Source organism: Microcaecilia unicolor, chromosome 2 (assembly GCF_901765095.1).
Source record: "Microcaecilia unicolor chromosome 2, aMicUni1.1, whole genome shotgun sequence".
Lineage (NCBI taxonomy): Eukaryota > Metazoa > Chordata > Amphibia > Gymnophiona > Siphonopidae > Microcaecilia > Microcaecilia unicolor.
In genome coordinates this window covers 103,662,632-103,682,061 of record NC_044032.1, presented here as the reverse complement: position 1 = coordinate 103,682,061, position 19,430 = coordinate 103,662,632, and positions in this window count along the sequence as shown.

Here is a 19,430-nt window from a genome sequence, read left to right as displayed (position 1 = left end):
AGCAGCTAAGAAAGCAACTAGAATGTTAGGAATTATTAGGAAAGGAATAGAGAACAAAACTGAAAATATTATAATGCCTTTGTATTGCTCTATGGTATGATTGCACCCATAGGTGGTCGGTGACTCAGATGTTTGGGGATGCTAAAGTGGGGCAGGCTAGGATGGGGCTAGGGTGTGGTGATATGGGGTGTGATGGTCCAAGTTAAAATCCTTGGGGTGAGACACATTGAGCCCTGTGTCATCAGTAAAGGGACAATGGAGGCACATTTGAACACAGCTACCTCCCCCTGCCCCCTCCCCCACCTAGTAACTCTGTTACTGATGGTATTATACACACTGAACACACTCCAGGGAGTTAAGTGCCCAAAAAAATGTAAGTAATGCACCAAAATAATACAAAATATTAAACAAAACAATATTTGCAACATTCTGGAAATATATGGAGATACTTTAACACTTGGCTTCCAGTCAGCCCTAGCTCCCAAGTCTAGCATCTTTCTGATGGCCATGGGAACAGTAAGCTACAATTGTGAATGACATGAGCTAAATCCAAATCCAAAATCTACTATTAGGCATAATGGAACAGATTCTATATATGGTGCCTAAAAATTCCGCGCAGAACTAAGTGTATTCTATAAGATTTAGGCACGGTTTATAGAATACGCTTAGTCAATACCGTAGCGCCTAAATCTACATGCACCCATTTACGCCAATAAAAACCTGGTGTAAATCCATGCACGTAGATTTAGGCGCATTGACCCGTATTCTGTAATTATGTGCGGAAATTTTGAAACGCCCACAAAATGCCTATAAACATACCCCTTTTAAACTACGCACATTTATTTTAAACTGCACACTTTACAATTTAGGTGCAGTTCTTTATAGAATACGCTTAGCATAAATTATGATAATTGCCAATTAGTGCTCATTATTGCTTGTTAAGTGCTGTTAAAAACAGTGATTGGCTTGTTACGCCAATTAAGTTACGCGTGTATTCCGTGCGGAAATCTAGGCGCCATATATAGAATCTGCTCCAATGTGAAGAAATACAAAACCATAAAAACATGTAGGACCAATAAAGCAAATCCAGTATACCATAGTAAGATTTACTTCCAGAAGTCACACAACAAAGACCTACCTAGAAATGAATCCAAATTCAGATTTCATGTAATATTGTTCAGGAGTGTAATTTAATGTAAGTTTGTTTTGTTTAGTACTGCCCTTGACACAGTCACGAAACATGGCCCATGTTGGTCGGTCTGTTAACCTCAGATAATTGGATTTGCAATAAAAGGAAGAAACAAACATTCTATGAGCAATGGGATTATTGACCTTGGATGTAAACATATCAGTGGACACAGGAACATTAATATATCTACTAAACCAACTGGATTAGTGTAGATTGATTCTACATAGACATTCAATGCTATCAGAATAACAGGTCTCTTTCACAATTGCAGAACTGCAGAACATAGAACCTTACCAAGTATGGGATAAGTAACTACAAACTGACAATAGAAATATGTGCACAAAATTAAGCAGAAACCCCAAGAAGTTGGAATCTACATACATCATAACACAGAGAACTAGAAACAGTGATTCATTTCCTTCTGTACTGTGCAAAAAATAAAGACAACAGATGTAAATTAAAAAAACTTACACGTTCTACTCAATAAATTAAAAATTTATACATAAAAATAAAACTAAAATAGAAAATAAGGATATACCTTTTTATTGGACTAATTTAATAAATTATATAGCGGAATTAGAAAAGGCACAGAGAAAGGTGACAAAAATGATAAAGGGGATGGGATGACTTCCCTTTGAGGAAGGGTAAAGAGGCTGGGAGGGGGGTCATTTTCAAAAGAGAAAAATGTCCAAAAAGTGGCATAAATCTGCATTTGGACGTTTTTCTCACAAAAACATCCAATTTAGTATTTTCTAAACCACTTTTTAGACAATTTTGTATGAAGTCCGTCAGAAGTGTATTTAAATTACAAGGGGGTGAGTCAGGGGCGGGTTAAGGGCAGGACCTGGGTGTTCCTAACACTGCAGTGATCTTCCCTTCCTTGCCACTTTCTCCCTTACTCTGATGCTGCAAAGAAAATTAAATCATATGTGGGGTCAGAGCCCTGTGTGCACTGCTGCCAGTTCTGTTTGTCTCCTTCCTACTCTTCCCTCCCCCTTGATGTAACTTCCTGTTTCAGGGAGAGAGGAGGAGGAAGAAAATGAGCAGAGCTGGCAGACAAGCACACCGGGCCCCGGCCCGCACATGGGTTAATTTTCTCTGCAGCCTCCAAGTTAGGGAAAGAATGGCTAAGCTTAATGGTGCCCAGAATTCCACACCCAAATGTGTGTGTGAACCCAAGATGTGTGTGCAACTTAAATGAGTAAAGAACCAGTTAACTTCAATAATTGGGTGCTAACAACCAATTGTTGACATTAATTGGTATTCATTAAAATTTGCACGCACATCTGGATACACGCTAGAAAGCTCGGAACCAAACTCTATTAGCATGTAACTCAAAAGGGGCGTGGCTATGGGCATATCAGGGGCTTTCTGAAAAGTTGTACGTGAAATTATAGAATACGGCCTCAGCATGCCTAACTTGGACGCCAGCATTTACACAGAGTTTCAACAGGCGTAAGCCTGGTGCCTAAATTTAGACAGAGGAATCAGTGCTAAGCGTGAATCTATATGATAGAGGTCTATAAAATAATGAGTGCAGTTGAAAGGGTAGACGTGAAGCGTCTGTTTACGTTTTCCAAAAATACTAGGCAAGGGGGCATGCGATGAAGCTACAATGTAATAACTTTAAAACGAATTAGAGAAAAGTTTCTTCACTCAACATGTAATTAAATTCTGGAATTCGTTGCCAGAGAATGTGTTAAAGGTGGTTAGCTTAGCAGAGTTTTAAAAAGGTTTGGACGGCATCCTAAAGGAAAAGTCCATAGACCATTATTAAATGGAATTGGGGAAAATCCACTATTTCTGGGATAAGCAGTATAAAATGTTTTGTACCTTTTTGGGATCTTGCCATGTATTTGTGACCTGAATTGGCCACTGTTGGAAACAGGATGCTGGACATGATGAACCTTTGGTCTTTCCCAGTATGGCAATACTTATACGACTGAATTTTGAGTGCCATTTACTGAATCCAGCCCTAACTGTTAATTTTAAACCCAATAGAAAATATAGCAGTAACTGTGTTAGCATAAAAACCTTCTAGCGACTTTGTTAAGGGGCAGAGCAGAGGCAGATTTCTGAATGTATGGTGAAAAGCCATTGTTTAAATGCAAATATGCATAACTAATACAAGCAGAACAAAAATTACAGCAAGCCAGGGAAATTTCAAAGGATTTTCGCTTAAAATTGTTCCGATTCAGTCTTTCAGTCTGGGTGTTTACTGCACTCTAGTGCTTAGGGAAACTATATAATATCGGGCAACTTGTACTGCTCTCCATAGTTCTAATTTTAAATTCATTTTTTGGTTCACTTCAAATCTACTAGCAACATTGCATGTAAGTGGGAAGCAATTTTGTCATTTAAAACAGGCACAAATGAACAGCACAATGTGCATTTTCTGTAAACACAGAGTACACTCATCAGCCTGTCATGGGGACAAAGGAAACGAATTCCATTATGAAACACACTACAAATAACAGGCAGTTACAATTTCCTCCATATAAATTAACTTGACATGACTATATTTCAAGCTCTTTTAATCAGTATGGGGATACAAGCCATGTCTCCTCAAGCTGGAGAGAAGCTCATTCAGCCACATCTTGGTCTCTGAGGGTGTTTGAATGAGCCGGCTTAAGAGCCTTCCTCCTTTTTGACTGGCATTAAAAGTGCCTTGTGCGTCAGCATGAGCATGCAAGAGTATAGCAAGGCAATTAGAGGGGCTGTGCTCCCGTGCTCAGCAGGGCTACCTCAGAACAGAGGAGCTACTGAAGAGGCTGCACAATTTTATGCCACTTTCACTTTGGCTCCCATCAGCTCTGAGAATCCTTTTACGGATCTGCAGATGAGCCTCAATGAATGCTGTGTACCTCTGATAAGAAGGCAGTAGGCAAACAAGAAATATATCCACCCATTAAAGATGTTTTTAGTTTTGATTTTTCTTTTCTCGGAGACAACTCCCTGTATGCACAAGATATCCATCCACATTCAAAATAACAACATGCCCTGAGAAGCACCATCAACACAGTAATTGTGCAATATGCCTCTTGATATTTTAAGAGTACATAAAAAGTGCTATTTGTTAAGAAAAAACAGATTTCAGATAGAAACAGAGAAACGTGACAGCAGATAAAGGCCATATGACCCATCCAGTCTGCCCATCCTCTTTAACCCCTAATTCTTCCTGTTCCTAAGCGATCCCACATGCTTATCCCATGACTTTTTAAATTCTGGAACAGTCCTGGACTCCACCACCTCCACTGGGAGGCCATTCCACGCCTCCACCACCCTTTCTGTGAAATAGTACTTCCTTAGATTACTCCTAAGCCTATTCCCTCTTAACTTTGTCATATGCCCCCTCATTCCAGAGCTCTCCTTCATTTGAAAAAGGCTCTCTTCCTGTACATAAAGATACAGGTTACTGCTTTGCGGAAGCCTTGCCCTGTCCCTCATCACTCCCTTCCTAAGCGCTGGCACCACTGAGCTCTCAGAGTACCCCTTCTCCTGATGTGTTTTGCTACCCCTCGCTTTCCTATCAGGAATATGGTAGTTCTTTCCTTTTTTCCTCTCTTTTGTTGTATTGTTCTTTCTTCTCTGCTCTTCCTCTCTCTTTTGAATTAGTCTGTAAGCTGCTTAGCTGGCATTGCTGATAGGCAGGGTAGTAAGTTTATAATAAACTTGAATAAACGTGATTAAATGCAGCAAAATCAGCAGTTGGGGTGTAAGACACCAATATTAAGCTACAGTATTCAGGGTCCCTTTTAACTAGATACAGCGACCAGAATTGAACACAATACTCAAGGTGAGGTCACACTGCCTGGTTACCACTGGATTACTGTGGGAGTCCTTACCGCCACCTCAATGGGGGGTGGTAAGTGCTTCGCCTCCCCCCCCCCCCCCGCATGGCCACATGGTAAATGCAATTTTACCACATAGCTATGTCAGTTTTCGGTCTCTTTTAGCTGCTGTGGTAAAAAGGGCCCTGCGATAGTGGTGGCGGCCATTTTTGCCATGCACCAGGGCCCTTTTTACCGCAACGGCTAAAAGAGACCAATGACATAGCCATGTGGTAAAATTGCATTTACCTTGTGACCATGCAGAGGGGAGGGGGAAGCACTTACCACCCCACATTGAGGTGGCCGTAAGGGACTCCCACAGTAATCCAGCGGTAACCGGGCAGTGTGACCTCACCTTGAGTATTGTGTTCAATTCTGATCGCTGTATCTCAAAAAAAGATACAGCGGAATTAGAAAAGGTTCAAAGAAGAGGGACAAAAATGATAAGGGGATGGAACTCCTCCCAGATGAGGAAAGGCTAAAGAGATTAGGGTTTTTTAGTCTGGACAAGAGACGGCTGAGGGGATGGGGGTACAAAGACCAGGGAACATTCAATGAAATTACATTGAAATACTTTTAAGACAAATAGGAGGACATATTTTTTCACTCAAAGAATAGTTAAGCTCTGGAACTCGTTGCCAGAGGATGTGGTAACAGTGGTTAGTGTATCTGGGTTTAAAAAAGGTTTGGAAAGTTCCTACTACTACTACTACTTATCACTTCTATAGCACTGCCAGACGTATGCAGCGCTGTACACTTGAACATGAAGAGACAGTCCCTGCTCGACAGAGTTTACAATCTAATTAGGACAGACAAATAAGATAAATAAGAGATAAGGAAATTACTAAGGTGGGGATGATAAAATAAGGGTACTAAAGAAGTGAGTAAGGGTTAGGAGTTAAAAGAAGCATAAAAAAGGTGGGCATTTAGCCTAGATTTGAAGACGGCCAGAGATGGAGCTTGATGTACCGGCTCAGGAAGTCTATTCCAGGCATATGGTGCAGCAAGATAAAAGGAACAGAGTCTGGACTTAGTGTTTGAGGAGAAGGGTGCAGATAAGAGAGATTTACCCAGTGAACGGAGTTCCCAGGAAGGAGTGTAGGGAGAGATGAGAGTGGAGAGGTACTGAGGAGCTGCAAAGTGAATGCACTTATCTATATAATTTGTACCTCCAACATTCTCTGGCTGACTGGCTGGGTTTGTAACATCCTGACATCAGAAAGCCTCCAGCGTTCTCTTCCCTCTCACTGTCCTGCCCTCGCGTAAAGACGTAATGATGTCAGAGGGTGGAACAGTGAGAGGGAAAGGAACGCTGGAGGTGAGCTGACATCAGGATGTTCCAAATGAAAGCAACTGGAGGCAAGTAGGCAACGGAATGCTGTGCTGAAGGGGAGGACAGAATCGCGGGATATCGAGAGGAGGGCAGGGCAGAGGAGAATCAATGGACATGGATGGGATGAGAGGAGAGGAGAGAATTGCGGGACATGGATGGAAGGGCAGGGAAGATGAAAATCACTGCACATGGAGGGGAGAGCAGAATCGCGGGACACGGAGGGGAGGGCAGGGCAGGGCAGAGGAGAATCGCTGGACATAGAGGGGAGGCCAAGGGGAGAGCAGAATCGTGGGACATGGAGGGGATGGGAGGGGAGGGAAGAATCGCTGGACATGGAGGGGAGGGCAGGGGAGAGAGGAAAAATCGCTCAGATGAGAGCCTTCCTAGGGCCCATTTCATTTAGGAGAAAACAGGCTTGGTTCCATTAGTAAGTCAATAAGAGTAGTTTGAACTGGAGGAAAAAATCATAGTCTGTTATTGAGATGGACATAGGGAAGTCACTGCTTGCCCCAGGATTGGTAACATGGAATGGTGCTACTCTTTAGGATTCTGCCAGGGACTTGTGACCTGGATTGGCCATTGTTAGAATCAAGATACTGGGTTAGATGGACGATTTGTCTGACACAGTATGGCTATTCTTATGCTCTTTTGATAATTAATTCATAATCTGCTATTGCTAGGTTTTGCTCATTTCGTTCTAACCTAAGGAAGGGGCTGCTAGCTCCAGAAAACTAGTCAAGAAATGCATTAAGCTAGTCAAAGAAAAGATATTACCATATATTTATTTATTGGTATTTATTAACCACCTTTTATGAAGAGATTCACCCAAGATAGTGTACAGCATATACATTCCAGCTGATATTCAAAAGGATTTAAGCCTCGGGCTGCCCAACCTCAGATATTCAGTAGCACTTAACCAGGAAGTGTCATTGAATATTGGCTCTGGCCAGCCCAAAAAACAGTGGGCAGGTCAGGGGCGATACAGGGGACAGCACTGGGGAGGCAGCTCAAAAGCTGGTCCTAATTTTGACCAGCACTGAATATTGTCTGGGACCCACATAACAGGAAGAGCAGTCTGGAGCCCAGGGAGCTTCCTCCAACCCCCTACTAGTCACCTCACCTAAATGACATGACTTCACTACCTGGTTCGTCAACTGTCACAATGTTTTCTTCAGTCCGAATTGATCAGGCCCTGCTGCTTCCTGACTGGAGATTAATTGAGTCTGTTTTTCGCAGTTCCTTCAAAACATATTCTACGCTTAACCTCGTCCACCCCTTTTCTAGAAACTCTTGCACCTGTTAATCAGATCCCCCTGACTGAAAACCATGGTAACTGTTTTATGTTTAAAGCAAAATGGTATCTGCATGTATCATGATGATAATTGCTAGTTGGTGGCAACATCATTTAGGCAAGTAGGCCGGTGTGAGTGTAAGCTTATTGAAAATTATTCAGGATCCCAAATTTTATAGAAATTGGTCAAGTTTTGACAGTTATGCAGAAAACAAGCTTTATTGTGGTTTTTTTTTTTTTTTTTGAAAAGCAGTGTATATCTACATGTATTTTTTATTTATTTATTTGGTACATTTGTATCCTATCTCAATTGTAGATAAGTGACAGAGGGGGAGAGGACCTCAGACCAGTGACACTTTTTTAATCTATAAGATTATATTCATGTCCTCACTTGGATTCCAGGGCTCTGTCCTTTCCTGGTTCTCTTCCTACCTCTCCCTCCGCACCTTTAGTGTTCACTCTGGTGGATCCTCTTCTACTTCTATCCCTCTGCCTGTCGGCGTACCTCAGGGTTCTGTTCTTGGTCCCCTCCTCTTTTCTATCTACACTTCTTCCCTTGGTTCATTAATCTCATCCCATGGCTTTTCCTACCATCTCTATGCTGATGACTCCCAAATCTACCTTTCTACCCCTGATATCTCACCTTGCATCCAAACCAAAGTTTCAGCGTGCTTGTCTGACACTGCTGCCTGGATGTCTCAACGCCACCTGAAATTAAATATGACCAAAACCGAGCTTCTCATTTTCCCCCCCAAACCCACCTCCCCGCTCCCCCCGTTTTCTATTTCTGTTGATGGTTCTCTCATTCTCCCTGTCTCCTCAGCTCGAAACCTTGGGGTCATCTTTGACTCTTCTCTCTCCTTCTCTGCTCATATCCAGCAGACCGCCAAGACCTGTCGTTTCTTTCTTTACAACATCCGTAAAATCCGCCCCTTTCTTTCCGAGCACTCTACCAAAACCCTCATCCACACCCTTGTCACCTCTCGTTTAGACTACTGCAATCTGCTTCTTGCTGGCCTCCCACTTAGTCACCTCTCCCCTCTCCAGTCGGTTCAAAACTCTGCTGCCCGTCTCATCTTCCGCCAGGGTCGCTTTACTCATACTACCCCTCTCCTCAAGACCCTTCACTGGCTCCCTATCCGTTTTCGCATCCTGTTCAAACTTCTTCTACTAACCTATAAATGTATTCACTCTGCTGCTCCCCAGTATCTCTCCACACTCGTCCTTCCCTACACCCCTTCCCGTGCACTCCGCTCCATGGATAAATCCTTCTTATCTGTTCCCTTCTCCACTACTGCCAACTCCAGACTTCGCGCCTTCTGTCTCGCTGCACCCTACGCCTGGAATAAACTTCCTGAGCCCCTACGTCTTGCCCCATCCTTGGCCACCTTTAAATCTAGACTGAAAGCCCACCTCTTTAACATTGCTTTTGACTCGTAACCACTTGTAACCACTCGCCTCCACCTACCCTCCTCTCTTCCTTCCCGTTCACATTAATTGATTTGATTTGCTTATTTTTTATTTTTTGTCTATTAGATTGTAAGCTCTTCGAGCAGGGACTGTCTTTCTTCTATGTTTGTGCAGCGCTGCGTATGCCTTGTAGCGCTATAGAAATGCTAAATAGTAGTAGTAGTAGTAGTAATGTAGTCACAAACATATAATCACTGGTCCTCTGCCAGCCTCCTCCCTCAAAATCCAGTAATGTGTTTCTAATATCTATTCAGTGCCAAATAACTCAAACATATTCAATAGATATCAATCGCCACTGTGGTGAATACCTAAAAAACAAACACACAACATACATTCAATATCTCGCCTATCTCACCACAGTTTGATGCTGCAGGGTGCTCTTTCCCTGACGAAGCCTCAGTGGCGAAACGGGACCGTTGGGGAGCCCCTGGTTGGAGCAGCAATAAGCTACGTAGCTGTAGCGATTGATATCTATTGAATATGTTTGTGTTATTTAGCACTGAATAGATATTAGAAACACATTACTGGATTTTGAGGGAGGAGGCTGGCAGAGGACCAGTGATTATATGTTTGTGACTACATGAATATAATCTTATAGATTAAAAAAGTGTCACTGGTCTGAGGTCCTCTCCCCCTCTGTCACTTATCTACAATTGAGATAGAATACCCGCTGTACTTTTGTTGTTATGTTTCATAATTCAGCGGAATGATCCCCATTTGTTTTCTTATCTGGGTACATTTGTATCCCACATTTTCCCACCTATTTGCAGGCTCAATGTGGCTTACATAGGACCGTAAACGGCATTAGCCGATTCCGGTATGAACAAATACAAGGCATACAATATATATTTATATCTTTATATCTATCTATATACATTTGTTTTGTTTTTATTAAACTTTATTTCTATGCATTCAAGTGAACTAACAGTACTTTATCATCACTTATTTTTGTAATTGCCTCACCAAACTAGTGGCTATATGCTTCTGGCACTGACTTTTGCAGTTCTTTCACATTTTTGGAACCAATAAAAGGCTGTTCAAGTAACTTATATTAACTTAATATTGTTATCATTATATCAGTAATATTGCTGTTATAATAGGCTCAGAGTGTCATGGGGAATGAGAAACCACATTGTCAACGACTAAAGAACAGTGCGGGGGGGGGGGGGGGGAAGGGGGTGCAATTCTGATGCTCTGCTCTGGGCACAACAAAAGCTGGTCATGACTCTGGTTTGATTCCTCACAGAGGTCTTTTATTCCCCTAGTCAGAGAATGAATTCACAGTCCCTGACAGGGAGGAAGCTGGTCCACAATCAATGATGACAGATAGCTGGATGTGGGACCCATGATTGCAATGTCTTGGAAGAAGCCCTGATGCAGCTGAGAACACTTACTCCCAATTATTGAATTAAAGTGCATTAGGAGGTGATAAAAAGTACAGGGAAAAAAATCTTCAGCCAGTTAGAAATGAAGGCTCATCGTGCCAGATCCCAATTCTAGCTCCGATTGATCTAGAATCTGAAGGAGCAAATGAGAAACTTGGATTTTGGAAAGGTATAATTTAAGAAGGAGTGCATGACATTTTGTAAGATTGTTGATGTATTGTGGTTATGCTGCTATGTTGTTGGAAAACAATAATAATTAAAAAAAATTGCAAAACAAAACAATGGGGCTCATTTACTAGTGTGCTTTAAACAAAGTGAATTAGCATGCAATAACTGTTAGTTTTCAGAGGTAAATAAATGCATAGTCCATTGTAGAGCAGGAAATTTGTGGGTTATGAGTGGTGAATGGGCATGGACTGTGCCATTCAATTTATCACACAGTCACTTACCATGCCTGTCCCAGTTGCAGATAATATGGATGCATTTATTGCCTCCTAATTAGGCAATAAAAACATTTTTCTGTACGATAACTGTATAGGAAGATGCTGGAAAAGCTCCTAACAGTTACCTTACTGCCTTTGCACTTACTGTGTGAGAATTAGGTCACTTTCCAGGCAGTAAGTGCAAAACTTTACTGTGTTTAGTAAAAGGATCCCATAATCTTTGAAAGTACTTATCGTGTCTAGTACTTTGTGCCAAAATCCAAAAGTGTTCTATAACAAAGCAGGTAACTTAATTGGCTTAAGCTAATCAGGGTTAATGAGCAATGAGTATTAAGTGGCAATAATTAGAATTTACGTGCACAACTGGCTAAGTGTATTTTGTAATGTACTATTCCTCAATTCTAATGCACGCAGCCAAAAATGGGCGTGGTTATAGGCGGGGGAAATGGGCCTTTCATGAGTGTTCCAAAATGTATGCGCACTATTATAGAATATGCCCCTTTGTGCCTAAATCTTCGTGCTGGCATTTATGCTTTCCTTGGTGTAAATGGATGAATGTAGTTTTAAGTGCTGTGATATCAACTAAGTGTATTCTATATACCGTGCCTAAATATAGGTGCTGATTACAGAATACGCTTAGGCATAAATTTATTCTGCGTGGAGTTTTCAGGTGCCATATATAGAACCTGGCCCATAATGGGTAAATTCTATAAATAGCACTGAAAAAATCAGTGCTGTAAACAGCACAACAAAAAAAACATTTTCGTGTGCCACTGGGCAAAAACCATCCACCTTATAATTGAAAGAGAAAAACGCCTAGATTTCGACCCAAATCGGGAGATAGAAGTTTATCTCACAAAAACGAATAAATCGGTATAATGGAAAGCCGATTTTGGACGTTTTCAACTGCACTCCATCGCGGAAGCGTACAAAGTTGACGGGGGCGTGTCGGAGGCGTGGCGAAGGTGAAACTGGGGCTTGGTTATCGGCCGAGGAGAGATGGGCGCCTTTCGCCGATAATGGAAAAAAAGTATGCGTTTGTAGCTAGAATTTAGGGCACTTTTCCTGGACCCTGTTTTTTCACAAATAAGGCCCCAAAAAGTGCCCTAAATGACCAGATTACCACCAGAAGGAATCGGGGATGACCTCCCCTGACTCCCCCAGTGGTCACTAACCCCCTCCCACCACAAAAAATGATGTTTCACAACTTTTTATTTTCACCCTCAAATGTCATACCCACCTCCCTGGCAGCAGTATGCAGGTCCCTGGAGCAGTGGACTTCAGGCAGGTGGACCCAGGCCCATCCCCCCCTACCTGTTACAATTGTGCTGCTTAATGCTTAGTCGTCCAACCCCCCCAAACCCACTGTACCCATATGTAGGTGCCCCCCTTCACCCCTTAGGGCTATAGTAATGGTGTAGACTTGTGGGCAGTGGGTTTTGAGGGGGATTTGGGGGGCTCAACACACAAGGGAAGGGTGCTATGCACCTGGGAGCTCTTTTACCTTTTTTTTTGTTTTTGTAAAAGTGACCCCTAGGGTGCCCGGTTGGTGTCCTGGCATGTGAGGGGGACCAGTGCACTACGACTCCTGGCCCCTCCCATGAACAAATGCCTTGGATTTATTCGTTTTTGAGCTGGGCGCTTTCATTTTCCATTATCGCTGAAAAACAAAAACGCCCAGCTCACAAATTGTCGAATAAAACATGGACGTCTATTTTTTTCGAAAATACGGTTCGGTCCGCCCCTTCACGGACCCGTTCTCGGAGATAAACGCCCATGGAGATAGACGTTTTCGTTCAATTATGCCCCTCCATTTGTCCTATACTAAATTCAGTGTGTGTATTCCAAATCCAAAGTCAGAATTGTTGTAACACGTCAGGAAATTTTGTTATGCATAAGTTTGCCCAAATGAATTAAGCACTTGGAAAGCATTGAATAATTTTTTACAGAACGAGTTTTACTCCAACAATTACCTGATCTACATCAAAGTTTTTGTATTAAACAGTATATGAAAATGTAATGGAATTACAAAATTTCAAAAAAGTCTCGTATTCCAGTGTAAAAGTCTTACTTCAGCAAGGCCCAGTACTGTTAAAAGTGCTTCAGGTATCTGCTTTTGGGTTTGTGACCGGTCATATTTTCCCGTTGCAAAAACCAGCAGTAGTCCCCCATCATGTTGGAATTCTAGTGACTTTGATATCTGTTCTCCATTGTAGAAATGTCTTTATGGAACCTCTCTCCATGTTCGTCACTTACGTGTCCCAAATTGGGTGGGAAAAAGTCAAGATGGGAATGTAAAAAGAAAAACAAAAAAGGCAACAGTCTACTTGCTACATAAAAGTCTGTTATAAAAAGTAGACCGATATACATATATAGAAACAAATTGGATTAAAAGTGTTTCAGACACCAATTTGATATATAAGCGTTACCATGTTGGAAGCATAGCTTGTGGTCATTACACATTGTGCTATTGTGAGAGTGAAGCTAAGCTTGAGTTAAAGGTGACAACCTATCTTGACGTCTGTCATTATGATGTCATGATGTTATCAGTTTGGCAGTGATTACAAGTTTGTTTATTAAGATAGATTATTCTTTTTGTCACTATTTATGCAATAGGTATGTGTTGAGAATTGAATGATGTGAAGTTATTAGTTTTTGACGTTTTTTAGTAAGTAATGACCTTTGACCTGGATATGAGGTTTTAAAATAGCAAGCCACAGCACAGATGGTAATGCTGTTGCACTTTGATCCAGAGCAGTGTCTGTTAACAAGCACAGTAAGTAGCTAGCTTGAATCTATGTGATGTTTGTGAGATGGTAGCATGGAGTAAAGTAGATGTACAAGTATATCTAGTAAGAATGAGCTTGTTTGGTGATTGAGGGAGAAATAGAGTGTTTTCTCTTTTAAAAAAAAAAAATGGGAAGCCACTGCACAGATAGTATTGCTGTTGCATTTTGATCCAGAACAGTGTCTGCTGACAAGTAGTCAGCTTTAATCTATGTGATGTTATGGGAGATGGCAGCATGGAGTAAAGCAGATGTATAAGTATATTTACTATAGAATGAGTTATGGTCTTTTGAAAGTTAGTTTCATTTATGCAGCCATGTCTTTTGATGATGTTATATAGTAAAGGCTGATAAAGTTTTAGGATTCAAGGTGGTCTATTTGTAGAAGATTTATAACAGTGAGTAATTGAATGCTTTACACCATGATATATAGTCAATTGTTGATATGATGAGAATTTTAATTGAGCTGACTGGTGAGATGTAGAGTTTGTGATACATGGGCTGATCAAGATGGGATTAATGTATATCTTTTTAATTTTGTTTTAGGCTTTTTTTGAAGGGGTATGTTGATCATCCCTAATTTTCTAGGTATGTATTGATACATTATTGGATTTGATTAAATCCATCCAACGTTTTATACACTTTTATATGTTTGGAAAGTGGCTTGTCTTATCTCCTCCTCCATTTTACTTTTGAATGTGTAATGCATTTATTGTGCTTTATTTTATCATTTGCTGTTATGACTTTATATATATATATATATATGTACATAACTTGAGATGATGTTATCACTATTTTTATGTTTTTATTTGTAGTTTTACCCCTGACGCAGCCTGAGGGCGAAACGTGGCCACGTCGGGTACTGCTTTTATCTTGGTTTGAATAAATTATTTCTTTGTTTTTATATATGTGTATCGGTCTACTTTTTATAACAGACTAATATGGGAATGTAAGAAATGCATTTTCAATGACATTTGGCAGCCAAGTTGTTCATATGCTTTAAGCATGTTGTCTACTAGTTCAGCATAGTTTTCAGCTCGTCTGTTCCCAAGGAAGTTCTGCACTACTAGCACAAATGCATCCCAAGCTGCAAGTTCCAGCGGGTTGAGTTTTGTTCTGAATGTATTGATTTCAGGGCAATAAAATTCTGGCCTTTATTTTAGCCTCAGTTTTCAGTGTGCTAAACATCTCCTTCAAATACTGGAAACCATTTCCATCACAATCAAGTGCAATTACAAAATTTTGTATTAAATCAAATTTAATGTGAAGTGGTGGAAGATAAACTTGAAGTGGATCGACCAGTGATTTCTGTTGTACATTGTACCGACCAACTGTGTGCTCGACTCTGAAAGGCCACTGCCTCATTTTGTAATGATTTTTGTCATCACGACTGTTCCATAGGCACAAGAAACACTATTGCTTCGTGTACCCTAACTGTAGACCAAGCAGCAGTGCTACCACTTTCAGGTCAGCACAAATATTCCATTTATGTTCAGAGTATTTGATCATTTTCAAAATTAACTCCATAGAAGCACGGGTCTCTTTCATTCCAACCCCATGAGCCAATGGAACAGATGGTTTTTCGTTACCATTGTGCAACAAGACAGCATTCAAACTCGTTTTGCTAGTCTATGACTAGCCTCCATTCATCGGGAACATGTGTACCATCTAACTACATCATAAGACCATTTACATCAGTACAGAAACAGACATCGCTTTCCATTACATAGTATGCAGCTAACTTGGTGTGTCAATGACGAAAGTGTGAAGTTGTGGTGCTTCATTGTAGCAAATTCCATTCCCGAAGTCTAGAAGCTAGCAGTTCTGACTTTTCTTTAGATAATGACAGATCTCTTACCAGATCATCTAAATCTGATTGGCTCAGCAAGTGCGGCTGACCCTCCAGTTGTTCTGGATCAGGAAATACATCATGCCAATCAACATCTTCTTCTTCATCAGGATCAGAAACGTTAGTTTCAATTGCCGTTCCTGCTGCGGGAGGGACAGGCACTGGATTCTCTACATCGTGTGGTACTGGTTTAAGAGCAGACTCACAGTCAGGATACACAATTTGTGACTTGTTTCTCTTTGAATATCCGGCGATTTTAGTCATGCAAAAATAACAGTCTGAATGGTGATTTTTCTGCTCACGCCAAACCATCGGCACTGCAAAAGCCATTCCTTTCCTTTTATCATTCAACCACTGCGTTAGCCCAGAGTAACACACAGTGCAACAAAAACATGAGGTGCCCAGCTTTTATCTTGATCTCCAATTTGACAGTCAAAGTAATACTTGTAAGCAAGGTGCACTCGCTTTGTCAGATTCTTGCGCTGATCAGTGTATTTGCCACATATGTAGCAGAAATTGTCTGGATCGTTAACACATTTGCGTCTATCCATCTTGCCTTATATACTTACTGCTGACATCAGCCAATAGACCTGTCTGAGCGTGTCCGGACAGGTCCGGGCATGTCCGTTGGAATATTCCAATATATAATGCATTAATATTATAAGTGAATAGGCTTTGTATGTATAACTTAAAATCTAGACGTGTCAGGCAAATTCGGAGTTCATATTTGGAATCGGCGGGTTCAATTTAGTATAAATCACATGTTTTTCTCTGAGTAGCAAAATCATTGTTGCGTAGCGTGGAGCACTATTCCATTGAGCCTGCAAATAGGTGGGATAATGTGGGGTACAAATGCAATAAATAATAATAATAATAATAAACAGCACTCTGATTTTGGCACCATTTATAGAATAGCTCTTAGAGCCAATTCCTGCACCTGAAGTTGGACGTCAGTATTTATGCCAGCTGAAATCAGGTGTTAATGCCAGCACCCAACTTTTGGCATTTGGGCCTGGGAAGTTGCTATTCTATAACAACACACGCAATTTTTTGTCATGCCCCCTTTTGAGTTGTACGCCCATGGATTTGAGTGCCCAGTGTTATAGAATAACGTGCAGGAAGATGTGTACACAATTTCCAATTACTGCCAGTTAACTGCGATCATTGGTTGTTGATTTATTAAACAAGCACACAAAAAAGCACAAAAGGGCTTTTAGGAGTAGGACATTGAAAAGTTCTTTATTGAAGAGACCTGACACAGGTTGTGTTTTGGCAACAAATTGCCTGCATCAAGGGTCACAAATATCAATTTATTGCAAGTTCATGGTTATTTCCACATGCATCTTCGATCTACCCATAAAATTCAACGCACATTTTTTGGCGCCATATATAGAATCCAGGGGAATATGTAAATTGCATTGGCTGAACTACAGAAAGGCAGTATATCAAAGATCTAATAAACTAAACTATGCAAATTAAGAGGGGAATTCTGAACAGGAGGCCCACATTTAGGTGCCTAGAGGGTACCTATTTGGAGCTTATTCTATAAAAAAAAGTAGGTGCCTACATTTTTTTATAGAATACCAGTGCAATGGGGTATATATACATGCATACGGTTAGGTGTGAGCACTGATGTACACACAGAAGAAACAAGTCCTTGCAGTCTAAACAGCACTCAAGAAAACAGCGAAGATGACTCAAAAATAAATAGATGATGCTTCAAATAGTCTATGAATTTATTGTACAACAACCAAGAACCCTTTACATACGTAACCCCAAACCACGCTCTTGATCTGAAGGATTTTCTTTTAGCTCTAGTGGCTTTCTTCACATCACTTTTTAACCATTCGCTCCACTAAGGACTAGTTCTAGAATTGTTCCTTCTCTTGTTGGCTCTTGAACGAGCTGCTTCATAATGCAATCCTTGATTCCATCAAGGAATTTCACCTCTCTAGCATGCACTGTTAGATTTATCCACTTAATATCGGGGTAATTGAAATCACCCATTATTATCGTGTTCTCCAGTTTGTTAGCCTTCCTAATTTCTGATAACATTTCTACATCTGTCTCTTCATCCTGAACAGGTAGATGGTAGTACACTCCTATCACTATCCTTTCCCCCCTTACACATGGAATTTCAATCCATAGGGGTTCCAAGATGTGTTTCATGTCCTGTAGGATTTTTAATCTATTCGATTCAAGACCCTCCTTAACATACAATGCTACTGCTCCATCAATTCGAACAACCCTATCACTGCGATGCCCTCTATTGCAACCTCGCTGTCGGGATGCCCTATCATCCCAGTTTTGGTGATATCTTTGAAAGATAACTTATTTCAATCCATGCTCTTTTGAGCGACTGTTGGCCTTCCTCTAGGTTCTAGTTTAAAAGCTGCTCTATCTCCTTTTTAAATGCTGATGCCAGCAGCCTGGTCTCACCCTGGTTAAAGTGGAGCCCTATCCTGTATAAGACATTGGTGAGGCCCCACCTGGAGTATTGTGTTCAGTTTTGGAGGCCGTATCTTGCGAAGGATGTTAAAAAAATGGAAGCGGTGCAAAGAAAAGCTACGAGGATGGTATGGGATTTACGTTCCAAGACGTATGAAGAGAGGCTTGCTGACCTGAACATGTACACCCTGGAGGAAAGGAGGAACAGGGGTGATATGATACAGACGTTCAAATATTTGAAAGGTATTAATCCGCAAACGAATCTTTTCCAGAGATGGGAAGGCGGTAGAACGAGAGGACATGAAATGAGATTGAAGGGGGGCAGACTCAGGAAAGATGTCAGAAAGTATTTTTTCACGGAGAGGGTGGTGGACGCTTGGAATGCCCTCCCGCGGGAGGTGGTGGAGATGAAAACGGTAACGGAGTTCAAACATGCGTGGGATATGCATAGAGGAATCCTGTGCAGAAGGAATGGATCCTCAGAAGCTTAGCTGAAATTGGGTGGCGGAGCAGGTGGGGGGAAGAGGGGGTGGTGATTGGGAGGCGAGGATAGGGGAGGGCAGACTTGTATGCTCTGTACCAGAGCCGGTGATGGGAGGCGGGACTGGTGGTTGGGAGGCAGGAAATACTGCTGGGCAGACTTATATGGTCTGTGTCCTGAAAAGGACAGGTACAAATTCAAGGTAAGGTATACACATATGAGTTTATCTTGGGCAGACTGGATGGACCATGCAGGTCTTTTTCTGCCGTCATCTACTATGTTACTATGTTTTTCAGAATAGGCTCCCCCTTCCCCAGAATGTTGCCCAGTTCCTAACAAATCTAAAACCCTCCTCCCTGCACCATCATCTCATACACACATTGAGACTCTGCAGCTTTGCCTGTCTTTTATGGAACGGAGAGCATTTCTGAAAATGCTAATCTGGAGGATCTGGATTTCGGCTTTCTACCTAGGAGTCTAACTTTGGCTTCCAGAACCTCCCACATTTTCTTATGTCATTGGTACCTACATGTATCAAGACAGCCGGCTCCTCACCAGCACTATCTAAAATCCTATCTAGGTGACGAGTGAGGTCCACTACCTTTGCACCAGGCAGGCAAGTCACCAGGCGATCCTCATGTCCACCAGCCACCCAACTATTTACATGCCTAATAATCAAATCACCAGCTGCAACAGCCATCCTAACCCTTCCCTGCTGGACAGAAGCTCCTGGAGACACATCCCTGGTACAAGAGGATATTGCATCCCCTAGTGGGCTGGTCCTGGCAACAGGATTATTTCCAACTTTACCAGAGTGATGCTCTCCATTTAGGAGGCCTCCCTCCTCCAAGGCAGCACAGAGGCTGCCAGACTGGAGGTGGGACTTCTCTACAATGTCCCTGTAGACCTCCTCTATGTAACTTTC